Here is a 26055-nt window from a genome sequence, read left to right as displayed (position 1 = left end):
AGAAAAAAACCTGCTATCCAGTAAGATAAAACTGGCTATATCCCAGCATGGGAAAAAGATTCTAATAACTCTTGAGAACTGTAACTCTAACAGAGAGAATATACCTAGCCAGAAGTGATGGACACTCATGACTTATACATGAGACTGCTATCCAATGGGATGAAACTGGCTATAACCTTACTTGGGAGAAAGACTCTAATAACTCTCAAGAATTGTAACTCTATTATATAGAGTATATTATATAGAATATACTTAGCTAGAAGTGATGGATTCTCAGAATTTTCTATGACTCAGATAGAATGTTTTAAAAAGACCTCCTCCTTAAAAAGGGGACAAGAAGGAGATGGGAGGAGGGAGGAGACTGAATGGGGTAAATCTCATTACATTAAGAGATACAAAAGACCTATGGTAATAGAGGGGAAGAAGGGAGGAGATGAGAAACACCTGAATCTTCTTCTCATCAGACTTGGCTTAAAGTTAACTTACACACATACTCAGTTAACTTAAAAAAAAATCTTACCTTTCAAGTATTAAAAGGGGGAAAGGGGAGTGGGGAATGGAGAAAGGGGGGATGGAGAAAAAAAGGGGAAATAACAGAAGGAAGGGAAAGGAAAAGGGAAAAAAAAGGGAAGGGAAAAGGGGAGGGGGTGGATATAGGAGAGCAAACACACTGAAGGGGGGTGTATTCAGAAGCAAAATACTGGGGAATATGGATAAGGGGGGAGGGGGGGAAATACAAACAGAGGGAAGATAGCATGGAGGGCAATAAAGAGTTAGTAATTATAAATTTGAATGTGAATGGGATGAACTCTCCCTTAAAATGTAAGCCAATATCAGAGTGGATTAAAAACCAGAATCCTACAATATTCTACTTACAAGAAAATCATTTGAAGCAGAGAAATACATATAGAGTAAAGGTAAAAGGTTGGAGCAAAATATATTTTGCTTTAACTGAAGTGAAAAAAGCAGGGGTAGCAATCCTTGTCTCAGACAAAGTAGCTTCAAAAATAGATAGTGTTAAAAGAGATAAGGAAGGAAGCTATATCCTCTCAAATGGTACCATAGACAATAAAGTGATTTCAATACTGAATATCTGTGTGTGTGTGTGTGTGTGTGTGTGTGTGTGTGTGTGTGTGTGTGTGCCCAATGGGATAGCATCCAAATTCTTAGAGGAAGCTGAAAGAACTACAGGAAGTCATAGACAGCAAAACTCTCCTAGTGGGAGACCTCAACCTCCTGCTCTCAGAGCTGGATAAATCGAATCATAAAATAAACAAGAAAGAAGTTAAGGAGGTAAATAGATTGTTAGGAAAACCTAGATATAGACTTATAGAGGAAATTGAATGGGGAGAGAATGGAATATACTTTTTTCTCTGCAGTACGTGGCACTTATTCAAAAATTGACCATGTACTAGGGAAGAAAAACCTAATGATCAACTGCAGAAAGGCAGAAATAATGAAAACATTTTTCTCAGATCACAATGCAATAAAAATCATATGCAATATTGGGCTGGGGAGATATAGACCCAGAACTAATTGTAAACTGAATAAATTAATTTTAACAAATGAGTGGATCAAACAGTAAATTATAGAAGGAATTAATTATTTCATCCTAAATAATGACAATAATGAAATAGCATACCAAAACCTATGGGATTCACTCAAAATGACTGTCAGGGTATACATTATATCTTTAAATGCTTACATGAATAAATTAGAGAAAGAGAAAATCAATGAACTAAATATGCAACTAAATAGTTAGAGAAAGAACAAATTAAAAATACTCAATTAAATACCAAATTAGAAATTCTAAAAATTAAAGGAGAATTGAATAAAATCCAAAGCAAAAAACTATTGAATTAATAAATAAAACTAAAATTTGGTTTTATGAAAAAACAATAAAATTGATAAACTCTGGTTATATTGATTAAAAAAAAGAAAGAAGAAAACCAAATAGCTAGTATCATAAATGAAAAAGGTGAACTCACCACCAATAAGGAGGAAATTAAAGTAATAATTTGAAATTATTTTGCCCAACTCTGTGCCAATAAATTTGATAATCTAAGTGAAATGGATGAATATTTACAAAAATATAAGTTGCCCAGGTTAAATGAAGAAGAGATTAAATACCTAAACAACTCTATCTCAGAAAAAGAAGTTCAACAAGCCATTGCTGAACTCCCTAAAAAAAATCTCCAGGGCCTGATGGATTCACAAGTGAATTCTACCAAACATTTAAAGAACAATTGGTTCCAATCCTATATAAACTCTTTGGAAAAATAGGGAAAGATGGAACTCTGCCTAACTCTTTCTATGAAACCAATATGGTACCGTTACCTAAACCAGGAAGAGTTAAAACAGAGAAAGAAAATTATAGACCTATCTCCCTGATGAATATAGATGCAAAAATCCTAAATAAAAGCTTAGCAAAACGATTACAACAAGTCATCACTAGGCTAATACATTATAATCAAGTAAGATTTATTCCAGGAATGCAGGGTTGGTTCAATATTAGGAAAACTTTTAGTATACTTCTTTTGTTATGCATGACTTCTACACACTATATATATATATATATATATATATATATATATATATATATATATAATTTCTAATTAATTTAGTTCAGTTCAAAAATCATTAGACACTTCAAACATCATGTTTTGGCTTTCAATATGCTTGTACATAATTGAGTTATCACCTCATCAAACAAGCTTAACTAATTGGAGATATATTTTCTCAACATAATAAATATTTGCTTAGTTACATATTCTCTTTCATTATAAAGTGTACATTTACTTTATATAGTACTTGCTGTCCCTTCAAAATGGATACAGCATTCTTGTCAACATAGCCAAAATTGTAACCAATCCAAAAATTACCACATTACCATCCCTGAAATGCTCTTCCTCCTTATCTCTGCCTATTGCTTTCCCTTGCTTCCCCCTTGTCTCAACCTAAATGAACAAATTCTACAGGAATCCTTTTTCAGCCATTCTTAAACCTTGTCTTCCTTCTGATATGTATTTCTTTTTTGTTCATTTATTTGCTTATGTCTCTCCTATCCCCCCCTCCCATTCCATCAGATTGTGAGCTCCTTAGGGACAATGACTTGCTATTTCTTGCCCTTGTTCTTCTTAATGAACTTTTTCTTCTTATTTTTTGTATCTTCACCACATAACACAGATCTAGCCCTTAGTCTTCATAAATGTTTATTGACTGATTGACTGATTTCATTTATAGTAAAAATTATAAATTAAGTAAGCGAGAGAATTAATGTTTGTACATTCTAAATAAGATTCACCAAATTTAACTAAAGGAGCAGGATTATTGTGTTTTATTGAAGTTTAGGTGAAAGAAGCACTAAACAACTCCTTTGTCCACCAAACCACTTCAGTAACACAATACATTGCCTAAAATTTCCACTTTATTCATGCCTTTGGGAATGAAATATCTTATGTAGCTTTATTCATAACATTGCAAATCTTTGGAAAGGTAAAAGAGAACATTAAATAGTTTGGGTCATACAACTAGTCATGTCAGAACTAGAATACTAATCTGAGATGGAAATTCTAAGTTCATCCCTCTTCCCATAATTTACAAGATGCTGCTTTGGTCTCTTATGATAATGCAAGTGTTACCATGGCTCTATCCACCAGTTGAGTAATGACTGAACACATTATGGATCATTAATATAATGGTATCTAATTGCTCCATAAGAAATTAGGAAAAGGGATATTTCTGAGCAATCTGGGAAAACTTGTATGAACTGATGAAAGGGTAAATAAGCAGAACTAGAAGCCATATAATGCAAGTTATTATACAGTAGCAACTTTTAAAGAAAATTGTGAAAGTCCTTAAAAACAAACCAAAAAACTCTGATTTGTATAGTTAATGTCCATAACTTCAGACCAATGATGAAACATTTTATGTATCTTCTAAAAGCAGGATAATAAATCAAAGTGCAAAATGTGATATATACTTTGGAAATACATTTGTTTTGCTTGAATAACTTTATTGTGGTAAGGCAATGGTGTCAAACAAAAACTGAGCCAATATCTATATGTAAGCTTTTTAGTTGCATTTTTAAATGTGTTGTTAATTTTTTTATTTCATTTTCTTTATTTTGTTAAATGTTTACCAATTACATTTTAATCTGTTTGGCTACGTACCTATATGAACCTCTGTGTTGATACCTCTGGAATAAGGTATTGTCCTTTCATAATGACCAGTTCTTTTCCAATAGGAATAGATCAAATAACTAATGAAAAAGAATTGAAATATGTAATAAAGAATATAAGGTATTGTTTCATTCATAAGTGAATAGATTGTTTCCTGGAAGGAGCAGGAAAATAATTTTGGTTGAACAAAAACTGCTACAATATATTTTCAAAGAAATGCAGTTTTCAGATAGTCTGTGAGCATTTGGTTGTAAAAGTGATAGAGAATGAACTGAGGCATAAATATAAAGCTTCTAAACACCTCACAAAATATATAAGATAATGTTTCTTTTGTATATGATGATTTAATGGGAGCAGAAACAGAACCTTCCTTTATTTAAAACTGAATTAATTATGAGGATAAAATGATCAGAAACAAGATGTTTAGAACTGAACCTTTATGAAGGACACGACATGTGTCTGTTTTGTCTTAAAAAATAAAAGTAAAAAAAAATAGAGAAAAGCATAACTGATTGAAAAATATAGAATGATTAAGTAAGGATTGTTGATTTCTAAGGGATGATTTGGTGACATTTTCCTTCTTAAATGAAAGGTTAGTCTCTGAGTACCAGAATATTGTTATTTATGCTATTGAAAACAGTATTTCATGATTGAAAAATCTGGAAAGTGAGTTCCAAAGACTTTAGAAAAGCAAGGAGTAAAAGGACTTCATGAAGGCTTGGATAATTGGATTAATTAGCTGAGAGAAAGCTTCAGCTAAGAGATTCCTGATTAATGCAACATTGGATGAGAACTTCAAAAATAACTATTGACCTAGATATTGAGAGCAATGTAGCCTTTTGCTCTCCTCTTCATCTCTACTTGGAAAGGTCTTGTTGCTGTTTTTCTTTAACTCTGAAAGAGGACCATGACATCAGGAAGGTGAAGAGATGATTTGCAAATGATGAACTGGATTTAAGTGAGGGAGGCTTATGCAAAGTCACCAGCCTCACTGGGTTAAGGATAACTGGAGATGGTCCTGGATGCAGTTGAAGAGCTTGATCATTTCTAGTCTGAAAGGTAAACTCAGAAGGAAAGATAAGTTTTGCAATTGCCTTATTGAAAGCTCAATTTACCATAAGATGATTGGTCAACACAGCAATCTGGTCATTTAAGATCAACTTGAGTTGTCTCTATATTGCAGCCTGCCTGATGAGCTTTGTGGTTCTCTAACTTGAATAGAATGACAAGTTAATTCACCTTTTTAAAATGAGTTTGAAATTTGAGGTTGTCATTACTTTGTCATTTTTAGACTAGAATAGAAAGTTTGCTCAGCTGGAGAGTAGTGAGTATCTGAAGGGGAACGGTTAGCCTTTGATATCAAAATGAATCCATGATATCAAAATGAGCCCATGAACCATATCAAAATCTCTAGTCCAGAGTTACAGTTTTCTTCACCCTTCCATATTTCTATAAGTGTGTGAATATGCTCCCATCTTACCCCCTCTGATAGCCTCATTTTGGAGAGAGTGTAACTAAAGTAAGGATTGTGATATATTTCTTCTCTTTGTTTTTGCTTTAATATACAACTTTAAAAAAACAAAGAAAGAAAAGGAAAAAATATTGGAGGAATTAAAGCAGGACATTTTGGGTAATAACATGTTATAATAATTTGTTATCCACATGTACATTTAAAGAAGGGCAGCCTGGTGTTACAGTAAATAGAGCAATGGACTTGGAATCAGTAAAACATGGCTTCCTGAGTTCATCTCTGACTTCAGACTTTTTAACTATATAACCCTGAACAAGTCATAATAGAGATTCATAGCTTCTCAGAATCTCTGTTCTAAATTGTATATGAATGTAAGTATGTGTTTCCAAGATTTAGAATGAAAAAAAATCAAAGTGTTAAAAATATCAAGGTTTTAATGAGTATAACTCATAAATTCTTGGTGATCTCATGGTGACTTGAAAATGTAAAATTGAGGATCAAGAGTGTTAAAGTTTAATTAGGGTTGGGGACAGATAGTTCTAAAAAATGAGTATTGGAACAGAAGGTAGGCCTAAGTAGGATGAGAGAAAGTGCCAGAAAACAGAATGAAAATTCTATATGGATGGAAAGGGGGACACTGAAAAGGAAAAGGAGTTGGTGAGTTCTTTTTCTCTTTTGGGACATGTTATCTTGCATAATTCATTTTAGTCTTTTTTTTGAGCTTACCTTTCTTCAACTGTAAAATGAGTTGGTTGGAATAGATGCTCTCACACATCCCTCTAGGCTCTCATTTGAGGATCTTTGTATTTATGTGTCATTTTAAAAAATCTGACCAGACTCCAAGAAAGCCCTGGCATTAAAAAGGATGTTTGGCTCTAGGATATGCTGTCAACAAGTTCAACAATGCCATTTAGGCTAACTGGAGAGGACAAATGAATACCATATTTACTTGAGGAAAGGAAAGAGAACATAATAAATACTATATGCCCCAAGCTTTACATAGATTTAGAGATATTAAGCCCAGTCATACAGAGAGTAAATGCATAATCCTGGATTAAACCCATGTCTTACAGTCCCCAAACAATTACACCTCACTACAACGAACTCATTCCTCTTCAATTGCTTCTTTCAAATCACTTTTTTCTCTCTCCTGTAAGTTTAAACAAATTTGTAATCATCTATTATGAATCTCCAGAGCTTTGTGAAATCCATCATATGCTATATTGACTTAAAATATTTGAAGAGAATTGGCAAGTTTTAAATTGTATCATTTAAAAGAGAATTAACCAAAATGTTCATTCTATCACATAGGATAGTAGAAAATGATCATTGTTGCTTTAAGAATGTTAAATTCATTAGTACAGTAAAAAAGAGACCATCATTCAGATCAGGGAGGAAAAAAATCTCATACCTCTCCATAGAGGTAAGAATTGCTTAAGTGTTTCAGAATATACTGTTTTCCATTAAAAATCTATACCTACAAATTTGTTTATGCTTACAGGAGAGAAAGAAAGTGATGGGGAAAAGCAATTGAAGAGGAATGAGTTCAAAGAAGTAGGGTGTATACTGACCCTAGAACTTTAAGAAATGGATTTAATCTAGGATTATATGCTATCCTCCTTGTATGATTTAATATATCTGAGTTTTAAGTTATTTTCTGGAAAATAAAGAGAATAATATTTGTACTACTTATATCATATGGCTATTATTATGAATGATTCTAAAGACTAGGTAGATAGGTAATTAGAAAAATGTCTAGATAGAGAGATGACAGACAGACAGATAAGTAGATATCTAAATAGATATACTTTAATAGTCTGGGGGCTGCTAGACTAATTCTAGGAGGAAAGGAACAATTGTCTTATCTCAAATTGGATTGCTTTTATGTAAATCTCAGTGTCCTGCATAGGATTAACTAAATGATTGTTGAATTCTTTAAAGAATAAAACAAAAAGAGGGAAAGAAAAATTCCTCCAGGATAGTTTCTGTTCTCTTTAATGTCTGCATATTGACTGGCATTAATATCTGCACAAAATGAACATAATCTTCTATTTGTAAAACAATGAAAATATTTAAGAATTCAATATGATAATATATTGTGAAAACATAGTTTTCCCCTTTTAAAAGAATTTTGGGGCATTTTATATATTTTTTTACTATTTATAGTAGTCATTTAAAATGCTTAGGAATTTTTTGTATATTACATAAATTATTTACTTTACTGATTACTCACTATTTATTGAGGAATCATGTTCCTTGTTACGATTTGAGTCTGGTTATCATAATGAATTGTGGTACAGATAAAATATTGTCAACTTTGAGTATTAAGGAAGATTTAATCAAATAAATTACCCAATTCAAATAAATGACAAGGGTTATCATAGCAGCATTGCAGAGGAGATAGAGGACTGAACTTGGTCAGGGAGAACTCAGCATAAATTAACTTTTGATAAGTACTAATTGTATGACCTTGTGAAAATAATTTAATATCTAATATTTAACAACATAAGTGCTATAGTGAATAAAGTGTTGGATATAGAGTAAGGAAAACTCATATTCCTTTGTTCAGTTCCTTTGTCTGACCTCAGATGTTTGCTAGCTCTGTGATCCTGGGGAAGTCACTTGACCCTCTTTGCTTTGGGTTCCCTATCTGTAAAATGAGCTGGAGTAGCAAATGGCAAAATCACTTTAATATTATTGCCATGAAAATCCTAATGCAATCACAAAGAGTGGTATACAATGGAAAATGACTAAACTGAAGGGCATATCTCAATCTGCTCTTTTGAGTATTGAAAGATCATAATCATAGGACATCTCGAAAAAATAATATTAATTTGAGTAAAGCTAAATTTCCTTGTTGTAATTATTCATCCTTCTTTCTCAAAGGGGACCAATGACATCAGGAGGGTGATGTCTCGACTCACAAGTGAGTTGAATTTAAGTCTGAATATAAGTCTGAAATTAAGGACTGTGCAATCATTAATAGGCAGTAGTTTAATAGGCACTAGGCCAATGTAATTATCAGTTTATATTTTTTGAAGATAGAAACTGAGACCCAGCAATCAGTTGTGCTTGAGTATGCATAGCAAATTTTTTTCAAACTAAATTTGGAAAGGAGTAGAGAGTTGATTTATGCATATTTAAACAATATACCTTTGTGATTGTAGAGAACTTTATCAAGTTTACTTTGGAAGTTTTCCAGTTTTTTTCTTCTATTAAGGAAGAAAGACAACTTCCTGAACAGCAAAGTGTTTTTCATGTCATACAATTATTACATGGGGTTTCTGGTGCAATTTCCTTTCCTTTCCTTTTTTTTTTTTTTTTAAAAACACAACAGTGATTGTCCTTGAAATTTCAGCAATATCAGATAGCTATAATTACTTCTTTCATAGAACTTTATAAAGAAGTCTACTTCATAAAACCAATATTTTCCTTAAAAATGCATTCCTTTAACAGAAGAAAGTTCAAGGACAAATTAACCTTTTGGCATATTTTAAGTTATAGTTCTGCATACAATTATTTTGGAAACATTGCTTTAAAATTGTTACCTTTATCATTGTTTCTTTGCAATAGCATAATTCTCCACAGAAGAAATTAATATAAGTTGGATCTATTTCTGGCATAAGGAATATAACCAAAAAAAACCCTTTGCTTTGTGTTATAGGGACTTTTCAGATATTTAAATGATTTTTATAACCTGAACTCCTAAGAGTAACATGAAGGAAAAGTGTCATGCTAAATAAATTTATGATTATGAATGTAGTAAAAGAAAGTTAAACCAACATTCTTGAATTATAATTAGGAAATGAAAAAGAATGTCTAAATTGAAATATTAGCTTGATAATTAGGCTAAGCATATATATGATCAGAATTATTCATTCTTCTTTAGTCCCTAATCTTCCTTTCCCTTAATTTTTTTCTTACTGTTAATATTAAATCAAAGTAAAAAAAAGGTAGCAAAATGTTTGGGAGCTAAGTGTGAATTCAAAGCAATTTTTTCTTCATGTGGAAGAGCTAAAGTACCATGCCAAAAAAAGGGACAAAACACATTTGGACTCTAAAAGAAGCAAATTCAGTTCTACAAGATTTCCCAATTTGCCATTTTGTTATCTGTAGATAGATGTGGGATCCCCATTATCATTAAGATCAATTTTTTTGAATGTCTACTTGAATCCTTGAACTTGGTACTTTAGCTAGTGCTTGGTGTCAATGTTAGCTTAATATTTCAGCTGTCTAGCAAAATAAAGCAATTAAATGTGTATTATATGCCAAACACTGTGGAAAAATCTGGGGATATAATATAAGCAAATAAGATAGCCCCTACCCTTAAGGAGGTTACTTATATTTTAATAGGGGAAAAAAACACCTAAAGGAGAAAATGATTTTTATAACCTGAACTCCTAAGAGTAACATGAAGGAAAAGTGTCATGCTAAATAAATTTATAATTATGAATGTAGTAAAATAAAGTTAAACCAACATTCTTGAATTATAATTAGGAAATGAAAAAGAAATGGAATGCATTTGGAAAAGGCTAGGACAATGAGATAGACAAGAAGAAACAATTTGAGGCTAGAGTGAGTTGAAGATGATTGGGGTCCTTCTTAAAATAGTAGATTGAGAAGGGAATCACTAAACAGGAGAGGTGAATGAGGAGAGGGTAGAGAAGAAAGTTTTTCAGGGTGGCTGTGCAATTTGTGTAAAAAAAAGTATTTATGCTTTCCATTCGCTTCTTCAGTGTTCCATTTGTTTGTCTTTCACTCCCCTCAAAAATTTTTCAATTTTTAGGAAAAAAATATCTTATAAGAACCTTTGGTGGTAGAGCGTACAAAATCCAGGTTTCTATATTTTTTAATTCATTAAAAATATCACTCATTTTTTTTTGATTCCCAGAATCATACCAGTAATGGTATGGGATTTAGAAAACATAGATTCTGCTCCTAACTCTCCTAGTATGGGTCTATGTGACTTTGGTCAAGTAAGTTGGCCTTAGTTACCTAATCTATAAAATTAAAAGGTTGTTCAACATCTTTATCTCTGATCTTTTGACATTCCCCCCAATTTAAAAATGAGCATTTTTAATTTTATAAACTTCTATTTTTCATTTTTCCATTATCCCAATTTAAAAAAAAAGAAGAAAAAACTCAACAAATATGCATAGTCTAGCAAAATAGTCACATTGGTTAAGTCAATAAATGCATATCTCATTTTATATTTTAAATTCATTGCTTTCCTTTTAGAAAATAGATTTAATTTTCTGTTCTCTGGAATCATTGTTTATCAGTATATTGATCAGAGTTCTAAGTTTAAAGGGATTTTTCTTTTTAATATCATTGTATAAATTTTTCTTCTAGTAGTGATCATTCTACTCTGAATAGAATGCCTCCAAATTTCCTTTGCAACTGTCTATTCTATTATATTCTTATACCATAACTTTTCTTGCTCTTTCCCAGGTGGTAGGCATATCATTAAATACTTTGCTTTCTGTTTGTGGGTTTTTTTTTTTGCTATTATGAAAAGAGCTTCAATCATTTTTTTTAAATGTATGAGGCTTTTTCCTCTTTGATTCCTTTGTAGTATATGATTATTAGTGGTATCTCTAGGTCAAAGATAATGCAGTTTTTTGTACATAAATCAAAATTATTTTCAAGAATATTCACTGGACAAAAACAACTTTAATGCCCTTTTCATCTCTGACATTCTGCTATTATAAGTACACAAAGAAAAGAAAAATCCTTGTGTGGTTGATGAAACTCCCTCTACAAGTCCTGGTTGGTAGGCACCTGCACCGAAATCTACTGTTTTTGATACTAGCAAATACAACACTAGGCTGCCCTACATTTAAAGCCCGCCTCAGACTTTCTATCTGTGTTATTCTGGACAAGTTATTTAACTCCTGTTAGTCTTAAATCTTCTCTGTAAAATGAGGTGGTTGGTTCAGAGGCCTCTTTGATCACTTTCAGTTCTCAATTTAGGATGCATGCTCCTATTCATTGTGGGAGATGCCCAGAGCAGTAAAGGATTAAGTAACCAGTCTAGTGTCTTCCTTATTCTGAGGCCAGCTTTCTATTTACCATACCAGACTGCTTCTCTATTGTTGTGAGAAGAGGAATTTAATATTGTTCCATATTTAGATCTTAATTATATCCACCTGGGGTGCTTCAAGACAGGGATTTGACTTTTTTTCCCCATTCAATTTCATTTTTCATTCACCATCTCACCCAAACTTATTCATCCATTATATCTGTCTTTTTCCCTTTGAATCTTCTGACAATGAAGTGCTTAGAGAAATGTGTGAGTGCCACCAATAAAGCACCTTGTTTCTGTACTTTGTATGGCTTAAAATAAGAAATCTTAATAAGAGAATGATATAAGCATTTTCTCTTATACTTGCAGGACTTATAAGCACTCTTCAGTGAATGTTCTTTGAGTCATATGCAATAAACAATATCGAACTGTCAGGGTCTTGGGTAAGACTGTGAGCAGATCATTCAAATAAGGTGTGTTAAGGTGAATAGAAATAAAAAAATCCTTTATAAAATGAAAAAAAAAGAAGTGTAATGTATATTAGCTGTTCTTACATGTCTGTCAGCATCTGGGGCAAATAATTTAAGTTAATTAAACAGCTGATATTTATGTGCCACTTAAAAATGTTCAGATGATTTTACTTATTTCATCTAATTCATTGCTGGAGGTGTTGTTTCATAATTATTTGTGAATCCATGATAATCATAAATTAGATATTTTTGCCTGTGATTTTTAGTTCCCTCCCTTTCTTTAAATTCCTTGTCTAAACTAGCTTTATGGAAAAAGAAAAAGTGCTGTTTTAGGAATAGTTTTATTCATAGCATTTGTTTCAAAGGCTCTTCCTTGACATGAAAAGCTTAATAACCTCTTATTTATCTGTTTCATTCACTCCACCCAGGGAGAGAGAACCTGGGAGCTTTGATAGATAACCATCCCCCATGGTAGCAATAATTTAGCTTAGATAATGTCATAAAACAGAACCAGTATTACTTATATATAATAGAGCAGTTCCAACAATGTTTACTTCAAAAGATAGAATGTTATAAATATAAAATTTATATTCCCAACTGAAAATCTTAATCATAATTCCCCTCCCATTATGCACCATCTCAGGATTATGTTCATAGTTTAGCTTGGTTCCCCAAATTATAATCCCCAAGATTCCAAGTTCAAAATGCACTTCAGTCTTCAGTTCCCAGCACCTTGGCTTCTCTGTTCTGACTTGTTATAGGACTGCCTATAGGTGACCTCAATCATGGCTTAAACTCCTGGGTTTCTAATGATAACCTTTCAAACCAAAAACTGAGGATGAATAACACAGAATAGAACATCCCCAAGTCTATTTTGGGTAAAAGAGAAGGAGCAGGGGAAGGATAGCTCCTACATGACTTATAGTTGTGACTCACAGAGTGGCACTGGATAATACTCTAGTAAGAAGTCTCACAACCTGATTTTTGAATATCTCAAATTGGATGTTCTTTAAACATCTCAAACTTAAAATGGCCAAAGCAGATCTACCTTTAAATCTCCCAATTCTCCTTTCTCCCTAACATTTTTGTTAACATCAGTATAATCATCATTCTTCTGGTCATTACAGCTTGCAACATTGGAGTCATTTTCAGTTCCCCAAATGTATTCATCCCACACTTTCAGTCTTTTGTCAGGTCTTACAATTTCTACCTTCAAACATCTCTAGAATATCTCTTTTTCTCCATTCAACTAACCACCATCCTAAAGTAGACCAGAAGTCCTGGCCTATTGCAACAGTCTTTCTTTGGTCTCCCTATGTCTAGCTTTCCCTTCTCCAATCCATGCTCCACTTACCTGCTAAACTGAATTTCCTAAAATGAAGAATTTTATTTCATCCCTCTATAATATCATCTCTCCATTAAATAAACTTCTAAAAATAAACAAAAAACTAGGGTAAAATTTAAAATCCTATATCTTTTAAGCACAACATACTTGTCATTCCTCACATATAACACTCCTTTTATTTGCAGTCCTTCACTGCCTGGAAGGCTTTCTCTCAACATCTTTGCTGCCTGTCTTCCCTGACCTATTTAAGATTTGCTCAAATTCCACCATAAGCATGAAGTCTTTCAGATGAGATAATGGCTAATTGTAATCATCATCATTATCATAATCATCATCATTAATTTTGCTCAGTGCCAGCCTCCATTCTTCACTGTTCTCTATTGTTTATACCTTCCCTCTTGTTTTACTGTATGTCTCATTTATACTTAATTATTCATTTTCTTTCCCCTTAGAATTGAATTCCTTGAGGACAATTGAATTCCTTGCCTTTTCTCAATTGTGAATGCCTAACACATAGTAAATGTTGAATAAGGACCTGTTGACTGATTGATTTCTATGAGAGGATTTTGCTGATTTTCCTAATTGTCACTTCCTCCCTCTAATTTCTTTCTATTTATTCTATGTGTATTTTGTGTTACTTTATTTCTGCATGTGTCTTCCTCTCAGTAGAATATAAAACTTTGGAGGGCAAGGACCAGATTGGTTTTTGTTTTTGTAACCCTACACCAGATTTTGCATTTGGTACATAGTAGGTACGAAAATGTTTTACTTGAATTAAATGGTTGAATGGCATATTGTATTTTGCATCTGAAGAAACATGTCCTGGTGTCTGTGTCTCTTTCAGACTAAACAGGTTGTAATCTGAATTTCTGCCAGGTCCTGTCCATATATGGTAATTTTTCTACTACATTCCTTGTAACTTTTATATATTATAGAGTTGAACTAGAAGTCAAGAAGTCCCAGGTACAAGTTCCATCTCTAACATGTATTGAGTATGTGATCATGACTCACTTATTCTCTTGTAAGCTACCAACTTTCTGTAACTCTTAAATTGTAGTTCTAGTTAGATCTTGCATTGGTGTATATATTTTTTTCACCTGAGAATTCCTGTAACCAATGGAAATCACAGGTACAATTTCTATTAGAACTTCAATAAATAAAATTGAACAAAGAGCAATTTAGCAGGAGCAGTATACTTTATACATTATCTGATCTTTACCAGTCTCTATCCACAAGGTAATCCACAGTCCCATAATTTTTAAAAAATAAAAGCAACAACTACTCTTTAGTGTAGATATTGCCAAAGGATCTTTGAAAGTATATTTATTTCTTGTTTCTTTTCTCTATATATGTGTAAGATTAATTCAACATATTAGTTATTTTTATATCCAGAAGCTATGCTATCTTTCTTTTCCTTTATATAATTTAAATGTTCATTGATCCTATCAATTATCAATGACTATGTATAACAGCTGCAACATTGCTTAGAATGGAGGAGAAACAACTTATCTCCAGTTTCTGAACAGATCTTTAATATATATGGGAGTTTCATTTTACAGTACCTATTTGTAAAGACTAGCTACACATTGGTCACTAGATCTCCTGTTTCCATCTATCAGTTCCTTGAAAACAGATGTACATTTGCAACTTTATTTTAACTTTAGAAATTAGGACTTAAATTTCAGTAAAAGAGAATGGGGACATTTGATTGATATAAAAACCATTCTTATATTGCCTATACAGTGGCCTTTTGGGAAAAATCAGCATTTAGCCAAACAAACCGAAAATGCATGACTATAATGTTTGAAAATATATTAGTGTGATGGGACAAGTCTGTTAGTTCTCCAGTTCTAATTAAATGGTTTAGAAGTGTCTACATGAGAGAACTGATTATATCATGAAATGTGGTTTATTGCAGTAATACATAAGAACTGGTTCTGCAGCCTCTATCTAAAGATTGTAATTTCCCATTGACCAACCATATGTTGCCTCAGGCCCCATATTTCCACTGTCAATAAGGTAAGTTCAAGCAATGAGTAACTTAAAGGTCCCTCCTTAAGGGAGAGATTTTCCTATATCTAGAAACTAGATGGCAAAATATTGACATAGTTAGTTTTTCTTCTCTCCCTCCCTCTTTCAGCCCCTCCCCCCACAAAGTAGTTTGGTTCCCATGAGGAGTACAGTTAAGTATTAGGACTGACTGTGACTTTCCCACTATCTCAAAGTAACATCCCCTGATTATTCTTGCATAAAAATCCAATTAAGAGGGAGTCAGGAAACAAGTAGTACATGCTTGCCCTTATCTCTGGTGTGAAGGCCAGGGACTGAGAGAATCTAATTTATGGGAAATAAAAATGTTAGCAGAAAAGTAAAACTCAGGAGATGAATCTGTGATTATCATATAGACTCTGAATAGGATTTGGACCTTTCACATTAATTTTTTTAGGCCAATAATATAACTACTGCCCACTATGACAGAAAAAAATCTTTTGTAATTTAATATTATCAAATTGCATTTATCTGGTATTATGAGGTCTCAGAGTTCTCCCATTCTTTTTGCGTAGGTCCTGTATTTGAGTTTTTTTGACTCAAAACAGGGACTTCCTCCCTGATCAAGATATATGACCTCATATCACTGATAAACCTAACTAGGCTTTTATATTTTACAAAGATTTTCTTTCCCTACCTTTCTTGTTGTCAAACAGTTTAGTAGGTTTAATGTTTGAGCTAGTTTTTCTTGTGTCATTATTCCATACACACAAATTAAAAATCATTCATTGATTTGTTTTAAAGCAATACAAATACACATGAATGCCACTCCCAACCACCAGGACCTTGCCTGGATGCTCCTATGAAAAGGAAATTGTCTATTTAAGAAATTATGATATATATAATCCAAAGAAAATTTGTATTGGGTATCTGCAGACCTAGAATATAATCTGGGCTCTGATGCTTTCTTAGTTTATGTGACCTTGAGCAAATTACATATATTTTCTGATCCATAATTTCTTCAACTGTAAAATAGAGGATAATAAAGAACTGTGAGGAAAAGTCTTTTTGAAACTTGAAACTCTGTTTCTGTCTCTGTATCTCTGTGTTTGTGTCTGTATCTCTTTAGATAGATAGATAGATACATAGATAGATACATAGATACATAGATAGATACATAGATACATAGATAGATACATAGATAGATAAGATATAGATATAGATATCAATATTTATTTTCATTTTTTTACTTGGATTAACTTCATCCAATTAACAAAGGAATCTACCTTTGAATATTATTGAAAACCTTACAACAGGTTTTTCTCAATACCTTGGGGGTTGGATGAGCAGTCTAACCTCTAAGCAATTATGGATGATAGTTTTCAAATTAGACTTCTGAGGAAAGTATACTAGCCTTGGGATCAGAGGAGTTCAGTTCAGATTCTGACTTTGATCCTTACCAAGCTTTGTGATTCATCTTCAGTCTTATCTCCCATTTTTCCGTAACATGAATCTTTTTTATGGTTGGGTATCTGCATTATAAGAATGTTAATTTCTTCTCTTTACAGGACTTTAAAGTCAATAAAGCTGCTCTCTTCCTCTTCAAATTTTATTGAAGTTATTGATTCAGTAGAACCTAAAAATATGGTTTTAAAGTCTTTTTGAAAACATACATTTCATGCATATGGTGAACTTTTTCAAAATTTCTTGATAAATGTAATGACAAAGATTGCTTTGCTCAGCAATTTATTGATTACACTATAAGGTAATAAATAACCTTTTGCCTGAATTTCTTAGGAGGGGTTTTTGCCAGTGAATCTTTTTTACCCCTCATTTATTATTATATTTAATTATATTTCTGTTATTTTTGTTGTTTGTTTTTGTGCTTTTGCAAGGCAATGGGATTAAGTGATTTGCCCAAGATCATACAAGCTAAGTAAGTATTAAGTGTCTGAGGTCAAATTTAGCTCAGATTCTCTTGACTCCAGGGCTGATGCTCTATCTATTGTGTCACCAAGTTGCCTCATTTCTGTTATTTCTTGTTCCCCTCACTTTCCAGGTAAATTCTATGGGAGGCATAGTTATGGCATTGTTCTCTTCATTTTCTTACTTTTTTCTTCCTATAACATTGGATAATAGCTATTCAGGAGAGATGACTTGATGGATCAAGGTCCTAGAGAGGTTTGGCAGGAAAAACAGGATCCATATTGCAGGTGGAGGGTATGAATCTTATTGAGAAGAAAGAGTTTTGAAGAAAGGCAAGAGATAGACCAATATTTCAAGTTCTAGTCAAATTATAATTTTAGATCTGGAGTTTCCAGACTATCTTGTTTAGTATGTTCTGGGCTGGACACATTGCTTAAGAGAGGAATCATTCATTTCTCCATGAAAGTATGTAAACCATTCTTTATATTTTCTGTAAATTTGTTAAAATAAAAACCTTCCATACCAGAAAAGAAACTGTTATTAAATCCAAAGTCCTTGTCCTTATTTGGAAATTTCCCTGTCTGGGAACTGTTTTGCGTGAGAGAGGAAGGAGAAACTTAAATTATAAAATTAGAGGAAACATCTTCAGAGTTTATCATAAGTGAAAAAAATAGATTTCCCATCACTTTTTCTCTTATGAAAGAAAACAAATAATATAAAACAAAAAAAATCGACTTTTTTTGCATGTATACTTATCTTTTTCCTTGAGGTCTATGAGTAGAGGGGGAAATATAGAATTCCACAAAGTAGAAAAATATGCTTTTCTTTCTTTTTATTTAAATAGCTCTAGTAGATATATTTGGTTCATATATCAGATGAGATATAAACCCTCATATTTATCCTCATATATCTCATCTGTACATTTGTATATTTAATTAAATATCACTTTTTTGAAAATTTTTTATGAGATATTCATAAATGAGATAATGATGTCATATCTTCAAAAATAGCCTTTTGCCTTTAAATATAGTTTTAAAAAACCTTCTGTAATCTATTCAGGCAGCAACTGAAGTTGTGAACAGAAATTAAATACTTAATACATAGCTCACATGCCAAGTGACAGTTCTTTTTTGCAAAATTGATAACATTCTCAATATAGAATATCTGTCCAGGATTTGTGAAAGACCAACAGTTTGTTGTTTAACATTTTATTAGAAATATTCAGCAAAAAAACCCTTCTTAGGAAACTAAAAAAATTTAACTTAATATTTTAGAGTAAATTATGTCAGTTTTTTTCTTTTCTCTCACATTCCCGATCTGCTTCGTCCTCTCTCTCTCTCTTCTCCTCTCACCCTCTTTCTCTCTGTCCCCCTCCCCTCCTCTCCCTTTCTCTTTCCCTCTCCCTTAATATGTTCCCTTTTCCTCTCCCTCTTCTCTTCCTATCCTCTTTTCTTCTCTGCCCTCTCTTCCCCTCCTCACACATTCTTCTCTGTATTTATCAATTCCAAGGACATAATCATTTATATATGCTTATATATATTATGTTCATTATTCAGCATCTGAACACTAATTTTACCTCTTTGACTTTTCTTCTTGTAAGTGCAAAACATACTGTATATATCACAAATTATCACTGAGAGAAGTTCAGGTTTTCCCCATTAGGTTCTCCCATTGATGACTTTACAAACTAGGTCCTTGTTTATTCTGTGTGTGGCCACTTTGGATATTAGTGAAGGAGAACTCTGACTGCCTTCTTTCAGATTTATGAGACTTGGCAGAAACCTTGAGAAAACAGATCCCTGCCCCTCTCAATAGGAAACATTATTAGTTTGTTAAATAAACATTACATTTAAGTAAACGGGTATGAACTTTTCTAATAGAAACATGCACTCTTGCTTAAATTGTATTTTGAGGTGGAGAAAATAAAATAGTTTTATATACACTACAAAGAATTTAAATGGTAAGTGTTAGTAAGAACTACAACTTTGCCCTTGGAGCACACCCTTGTTTTTAAATACTCGATTATAGTCTTCTGCTTGTGGGGATTTGCAGCATCCATACATAGCCCCACTAACTGAGGACCATATGTGACTTTTTTTTTAAATAGAACAACATCATAAGTCACTCCTTATTTCTGAGTCAATTTTCCTTTTAGGATCTTTCAGCTACTTCAGGAAATACTTATTATCATTCTCTTAAAAAGAACATTGTTTCCAAAGCATTTACTAACTTGACCCACTTCCTAATTCCTTAAAATAAAGGAGGGAACTTTACAATTAAAATTATATTTGGGGATTTGTGAAATGAAAGTAGTGAATTACTCCTTCCTTTTATTTATTGAAGTTGATTAGGTTTTTATTTTGAGGATTTAATAGACTATACCAATCCTTGGAAATTTATTTTATGCTTAAATGAGCTCATTATTTTATAACCTCCCCAAATATGCTAATGTAATGTGGGAGTTAATGGGGAGGGTTTTTCTTAGAAATAACTATGTTTGATAAATCATGATCTTTCCTTTTGTCAGATTCTATTTTCAGTTATAGTAACTTTTTAATATTGATATTTTTGTGAGCCTTCACTACATTTATAAGTCAAGAAAACAAATATTTATTAAAGGTGTACTACATTTTTGGCATGGTGCTAATCACAGTCTTGAGGAGCTATCTAGTGAAATAGCTGTTCAATCATTTCAGTCATGTCCTATTATTTGAGATTCTATTTGGACTTTTAGCAAAAATAATGGAATGAATATTTCCTTCTCTAGCTCTTTTTACAGATGAGAAAACCAAGGCAAACAGGGTGAAGTGATTTACTAAGGGTCATCCCAGTTAGTAGGAGTCTGAGACTAGATTTGAACTCATGAAGAACAGTTGAGTTTTCTTGACTCGGGCTAAGGACTCTATCCACTGCATTACCTAGTTGTCCCTAGTGAAATAGAAAACATGTAAACAATATATAGAAATAAGATACATGTAGGATGAACTGGAAGAAATTTCAGAGGGGAGACACTAACATTAAAAGATGAGATCTCAGCTGGGACTTGAAGGAAGCCAGGTGGTGGAAGTAGTACAAAGAGAGTGACAGGTATATGCATTATAGCAAGAGAAAAATGGGAAAATTGAGTGTCTTTTCTAAGAGACAGCAAGGGGGGACAGTGGTTTAGAGTAAGTTGTAAGGCAATTGGAAAGCCAGGAAGAGACCAGGTAAAGAAGAGCTTTAATAGTCAGACAGGAGGCAACGATAGTAACTTTCTCAAAAAACTACAAGAATTTACAGTATTTGACTTTGCTATATAGATGTACTTTTAATACTTTGCACATGGATGTGTCTTTCCAGGAAATCTTGAACAAATTAGGAGCAATTGATTTTTGTTGTTGATGAATAGGTAAAGAAAAGTGGCTAATAATCTCTCAGTATCTTACAGGTTATAGACTCAACTTTGCAGGAGAGAAATGACCTGACAGAGTCAGGATTAGACAGAGTGTATATTAGAAATGAGAACTCTGCCTTAGAGGAATGCTGCAAACACATGCTGTTGACAGACATGTGCTGGTGTTTTAAAGGCTCATGGCAGAGGTATGCCGCCATTCTTTTATCTCCTGCAAGCTATCAAGTGATTCTACCTATTCAAAGACAAGACTCAACTTCAGGAAAGTCTTCCTTAATAATTGGACCAGCCTGGCTTTATGCAACAGCAATTTTGAGTCTGCAGAGAAAAGCTCAGAGTTAAAAGGATTTCCATTAAATGACCAAATGTTTTTCTTCTCCCAAAATTCATAGAGAATCTTGACTAGGTCAATCTTTTTTTATGAGGATTGTAGGTTAACTTTAACAGTTTTTACAATACTTCAGATCAAGTGGGTTTATCTCATGTTTCAAGAATTCTTTGAGAATCACTGCAGTGTGAGACTGGCATGATTGTAATAAACAGCCTTTACTGAGGGAAAAGTTTACTTCCCTTATTCATTAGCATGTCAGGTAGTATGGTGTAATGGATAGATGGTAGAGCAGTCTCAAAAGCAAGATTTTCAAGTTCTCCTCTGACTTACTCATTGGTTATGTGACTTTGGGCAAGTCATGTAATCTCTCAGTGCTCTAGGCTAGGCAATCCTCTAAATCTAAGACTACAAAGAGAGAGAAGATGCTTGCCTGGTGCACTGGTAGTTACTGTCTGGGAGTTACCTATCACAATGAAGTAAATGGTCCACTCTCTATCCCCTGTCCTTATTTAAAATTGCACTTTCCAGGTTACTGATAATTTCATCTCACAAAGATTCTGACATTTATTAAGTCCTGAAAATATTCCAGATTCTATCCTAAGCTCTGATAGGCAGTTTGTGCAGATGTTCTTGTCCTAATACTAAACATGAATAAGTTGGTTCTCAGAGAGGAGAGATGATATCACCAAGATCATAGACTCAATCATATTCTGATGGACTTTCCACTAATACACACTATCTCTCTGTCAACACTTTGATGTCATTTTTCTTTATATTGTCCTTTTACTACTATCTTAGATTGTACAGTTGAACTAGTAGAGGTACTTTCCCTGTTGTGGAAATTCCCTCTACTAGCTCAACTGTACATTTATTCTGAAATTTACAGGACAAGAGTTGCCTGGGGTCACTAAGAAGCTTGGCTAGGATCTTTGATAACAAAAGACTGCTTTATACTAATTTTTACTAGACAGATTTTCTAATTTATCTTATTTTTCCCCCCTGGAGCTTGTTTTTGAAAAGTGAACTCTTGTTAGTTTAAAAAAAATATTCCATTTATGAATTCATATCCATGTCACTCCACCCCACATTCACACACACCTTAAGGCAAATAATATGTTTATTGGCAACTGAATTTTTAAGTGGCTCTTTCTATATTAAAGGCTTTAACCACAGAAATCCATGTCTTCACTTTAATTTGATGTCTCACAAAAGTCTCTATGTAAGTAGGGTAAGTTTATGCTTCACAAGTTGTCTTTTAGAGCAATTTTTTCCACTCACTGAAAATAACTTTTTTGTGGCATTTTTCATGTTTTACCCAGGCACAGATGTCATGGTTTAGGAATATTTCACTGAAATATATTTGGTCATTTTAAAGTTCCAAAGAAGTCATGTGGGGCAGAAAGTAGTGTAAAGTGACTCTATACACACACTCACACATGCATACATACATAACTACACGAATGTATATTACTTTGGTGTTTGAGTTTTTATAAGTTCAACGATTTCATTGATAAGGAGACATTTCCAGTAGGAAAGCTTGCTCCATCAATGTAGAGGAAAATTTTGTGCATCTTCTTTTCAGAGAGTTGCCTGAAAGTCCTGAAAGAATGACTCATTTAGTCAATAAACATTAAATACATGCCAGGTCTAGGCCAGGGACTATGCTAACTCTGGGAGAAGCAAAGAAAATCATAAAACAGTTACTGAGATCAAAGAACTCATAGTGACAGCAGATTTTTTTCAGAGGCAACGCTTGAGTCCAGGACTTTTTTGACACCTGTTCTACCTAATAATCTGCTGATTGTTTCCTGGAATGTGTATGTGTATATATATATATATGTATATATATATATATGTGTGTGTGTGTGTGTGTGTGTGTGTGTATAATGTGATGATATTTAATTTGCTTCTTTTGATAGGATTGGTTCCATTAATAAGTATAGTGTTTTCATTAATAGAATGAATAGTGAGGACATAATTTTTCACTTTAAATGTTTTACTTACTCAATAGTTAATTGAGATGAGACAATATTTTCTACTTAATATCTGTTTATTAACTATATAAATCTTTCATCTGTCAAAAGCTTTGCAAAATCTTAATATTCAATGGACAGTTCATATTAGTAATACGATTGTTTCACAAAATCTTATGAACATAAATACATATATATTGTACACATGCGCATAGACACATACACACACACATATATATATATAATATATATATATGTTATATATATATATATATATGTTTCCCCATAGTTGAATCCTTAGGTATTACTACAGTTAAATATTTTTTTCCTATTTCTCTATGGCTTAGGAAATATGAAAAGGGAATAAAAGGTCCAGAATGTTTCTCCCTCTCCCTCTGACCCTGTGTGTGTATGTGTTTATGTATATATGTATGTATGTATGTGTATACTACAAATGATATATGTTGCATAATTTTTTCTAGCTTTAAATAGGAAATTAACTCCTGTAGCATTCCTCCCCTCCACTTCCTCTGATAGATTTTTTGACTATGTATAATTTCTGGAGCATCACCCATTAACTTCTTGTTATTTTTAACTTTTTTGTTTATCTTATTGTATCTTCACTTCATTGGCATGTGTTCAAATCCATAAAATATATTTTAACATCTTTTAGTAGCTTCTGAGTATTTTTATTGAAAACCTACTTATGGTGAACTAAATTGTTTTCATTAGCATCTTTAAATATTTGAAGTTTCATAAATTAATGTAATTTACTAAAGAGGCTTATGTCTGTATAGTTATGCAGTTCTAGTTGTGGAATTACATAATGGTGCATTTTTCTAAGAACGTTTTTCTTTCTTAAAATTTCAAACTTTCTCCAATTGTTTTTAAGGAAATAGGAAAAACATTAGCTATTTAGAGGATATATTTTGACTTAGTGTCTAACAGTTATACAAAACAAGAAATCTACCAATTAATTCATTAATACTGACCATTTTACACATGAAGAAATTTAAAGCACAGATGGCTTTTGAAATGCTTGTATTCACTTGAGAAACTGAAGGCAAAACTCTGACTCAAATTGAAGTCTTGTGGCTCTCTTGCCTTTTATTAATCTATTAAGTCTTGATGGCTTAGATGTGACTGCAGCATTTCTGGCCTTCAAATCTAGTTTCTCTACACATAAAGCTCCTGAAAATGTTATCTCACAGTGGAAATGTGGGAATTAAACTGGGAAAATGATTAACTTGAAACTTGGTGTTAGTGAATTAACACGAGATCAGACTTTGTGTTGGCAGAAAGCTTTTGCACTCAGTTATGTGTTAAGTCCTTGGATCATTGAATTCAGAAATATAGTTTTAATCTAATATGAGATTAGTCAAATAAGCAAAATCTATTGAGTTCTAGAGTTCTCTTTACTGATTAGAACCTGGATCATTTGAACTTCCTTGAATCTTCTTGAATCTCCTTGTCTATATAGGTACTATGCTGATATCTTCCGGTTTAGAAAAAAATTCCTTCTATTAGAGGATAAAAGTATTGTAATATTTTCAATACTGACACTATATGAGGGTGAAGGGTTTATTTTTCTCCAGTTTATCTATCTTGGGTAGAAAAAATGGAATTCAAACTTGTTTCAACTACCTCTTTTTTATCTTTATCCATCTATAAATTACATGGAAAAATATTTTGACTCACAAAATTTCATTGCCCTTACATTTATCAACACTTACATATTCTTGGTGAGGTAGAGTTGGGTATGGTATAAAGCTGCCCTAAAGTGGAATTTCAGGACATTAAATATTTCTCAAATGTACAGACATATTGAACTGTTTTTAACAAATATTTGGAAAACATTGAACCTATAAATAAATAGTGGCATGTGTCCATGCCTTTAACATTAACCTTCTTGCCACAACAAATATTTGCAGTCTATTTTACAGTAAAAGATGTTTATAGAATGTCATTTTATTTCTGAGTAGCAAAGATGTGAGTTTTAACCAAGCAAGCAACATATCGTTTTGGATGTAGTTACATTGAAGAGATCATTGACTTACTGTACTTAGTGCTTGAGGTTATGATCCATGAACTTGAAACCTGGAGGAAAAGTGTATTTTTCCATATTATGGTCATCACTTCAGAAATTCTTCCTTCTCCACACTGAAAAAAAAACATAGTTAGCTTTCACCATCTTGTAAAAAACAGGCTGGAGTGTATTTTAAGAATATTCTTTGGTTTCTTTCCTTGATTTTTGTGAGCAATATAAATGCACTTGTTGGATTTAACAGTAGTTATTTTGCAATTTTTATAAATGTATCTAGATTTAGTCAGGGCCCTAAAGAAATGATGACATAATATTATTTTCTTTAATTTTATTTGTAGTTCTTTTTATCTTTGTTGTTTTCTCATCATTATTTTTATTTATTTATTTATTTGTTTGTTTATTATTTATTCTAGCATTTTCATCATCTATTCCCTTCTCTTTTCAATCATCCTTTTTAAAAGATTTTATTTGAGTTTTGAGTTTTACAATTTTTCTCCCAAACTTCCTTCCTTCCTCCCACCCCCCCACAGAAAGCAATCTGTCAATCTTTATTTTGTTTCCATGTTGTACATTGATCCAAATTGAGTGTGATGAGAGAGAAATCACATTCTTAAGGAAGAAACAAGATATAAGATATAAGATATATAACAAGATATAAGCGATAACATGATTAGACAATGATATCTGTTTTTTTCCTAAATTAAAGGGAATAGTCCTTGAAATTTGTTCAAACTCCATGGTTCTTTATCTGGATATGGATGATATTCTCCATTGTAGACAGCCCAAAATTGTCCCTGGTTGTTGCACTGATGGAACGAGCAAATCCATCAAGATTGAACATCACCCCCATGTTGCTGTTAGGGTGTACAGTGTTTTTCTGGTTCTGTTCATCTTACTCAGCATCAGTTC

At 32.6% G+C, this 26055-nt stretch overlaps 1 protein-coding gene and 1 long non-coding RNA gene across 7 annotated transcripts in view; one reads left to right on the top strand and one right to left on the bottom strand.

The window, feature by feature from the left end:
• Positions 1-26055, top strand: part of SEMA3D (semaphorin 3D) — a 221408-nt gene that overhangs the window by 37888 nt on the left and 157465 nt on the right. The window contains exon 4 of one of the 6 annotated variants that reach the window (XM_074194055.1): positions 15411-15511. The exons of the other annotated variants lie outside the window; for them this stretch is intronic. The gene's annotated coding sequence lies outside the window, so the exon portion shown is untranslated. The remainder of the gene's footprint in view (positions 1-15410; positions 15512-26055) is intronic. 6 annotated transcript variants of the gene reach the window in all.
• The window catches only part of LOC141493138 (uncharacterized), a 140672-nt gene that overhangs the window by 92641 nt on the left and 21976 nt on the right, over positions 1-26055 (bottom strand). The window contains exon 2 of the long non-coding RNA XR_012470124.1: positions 25160-25262. This is a non-coding gene — a long non-coding RNA (uncharacterized LOC141493138). The remainder of the gene's footprint in view (positions 1-25159; positions 25263-26055) is intronic.

Source organism: Macrotis lagotis, chromosome 7 (assembly GCF_037893015.1).
Source record: "Macrotis lagotis isolate mMagLag1 chromosome 7, bilby.v1.9.chrom.fasta, whole genome shotgun sequence".
In the NCBI taxonomy this organism is placed as follows: domain Eukaryota; kingdom Metazoa; phylum Chordata; class Mammalia; order Peramelemorphia; family Peramelidae; genus Macrotis; species Macrotis lagotis.
The sequence above is the reverse complement of the archived record's forward strand: the minus strand, read 5'-3'. Positions and strand labels throughout refer to the sequence as shown.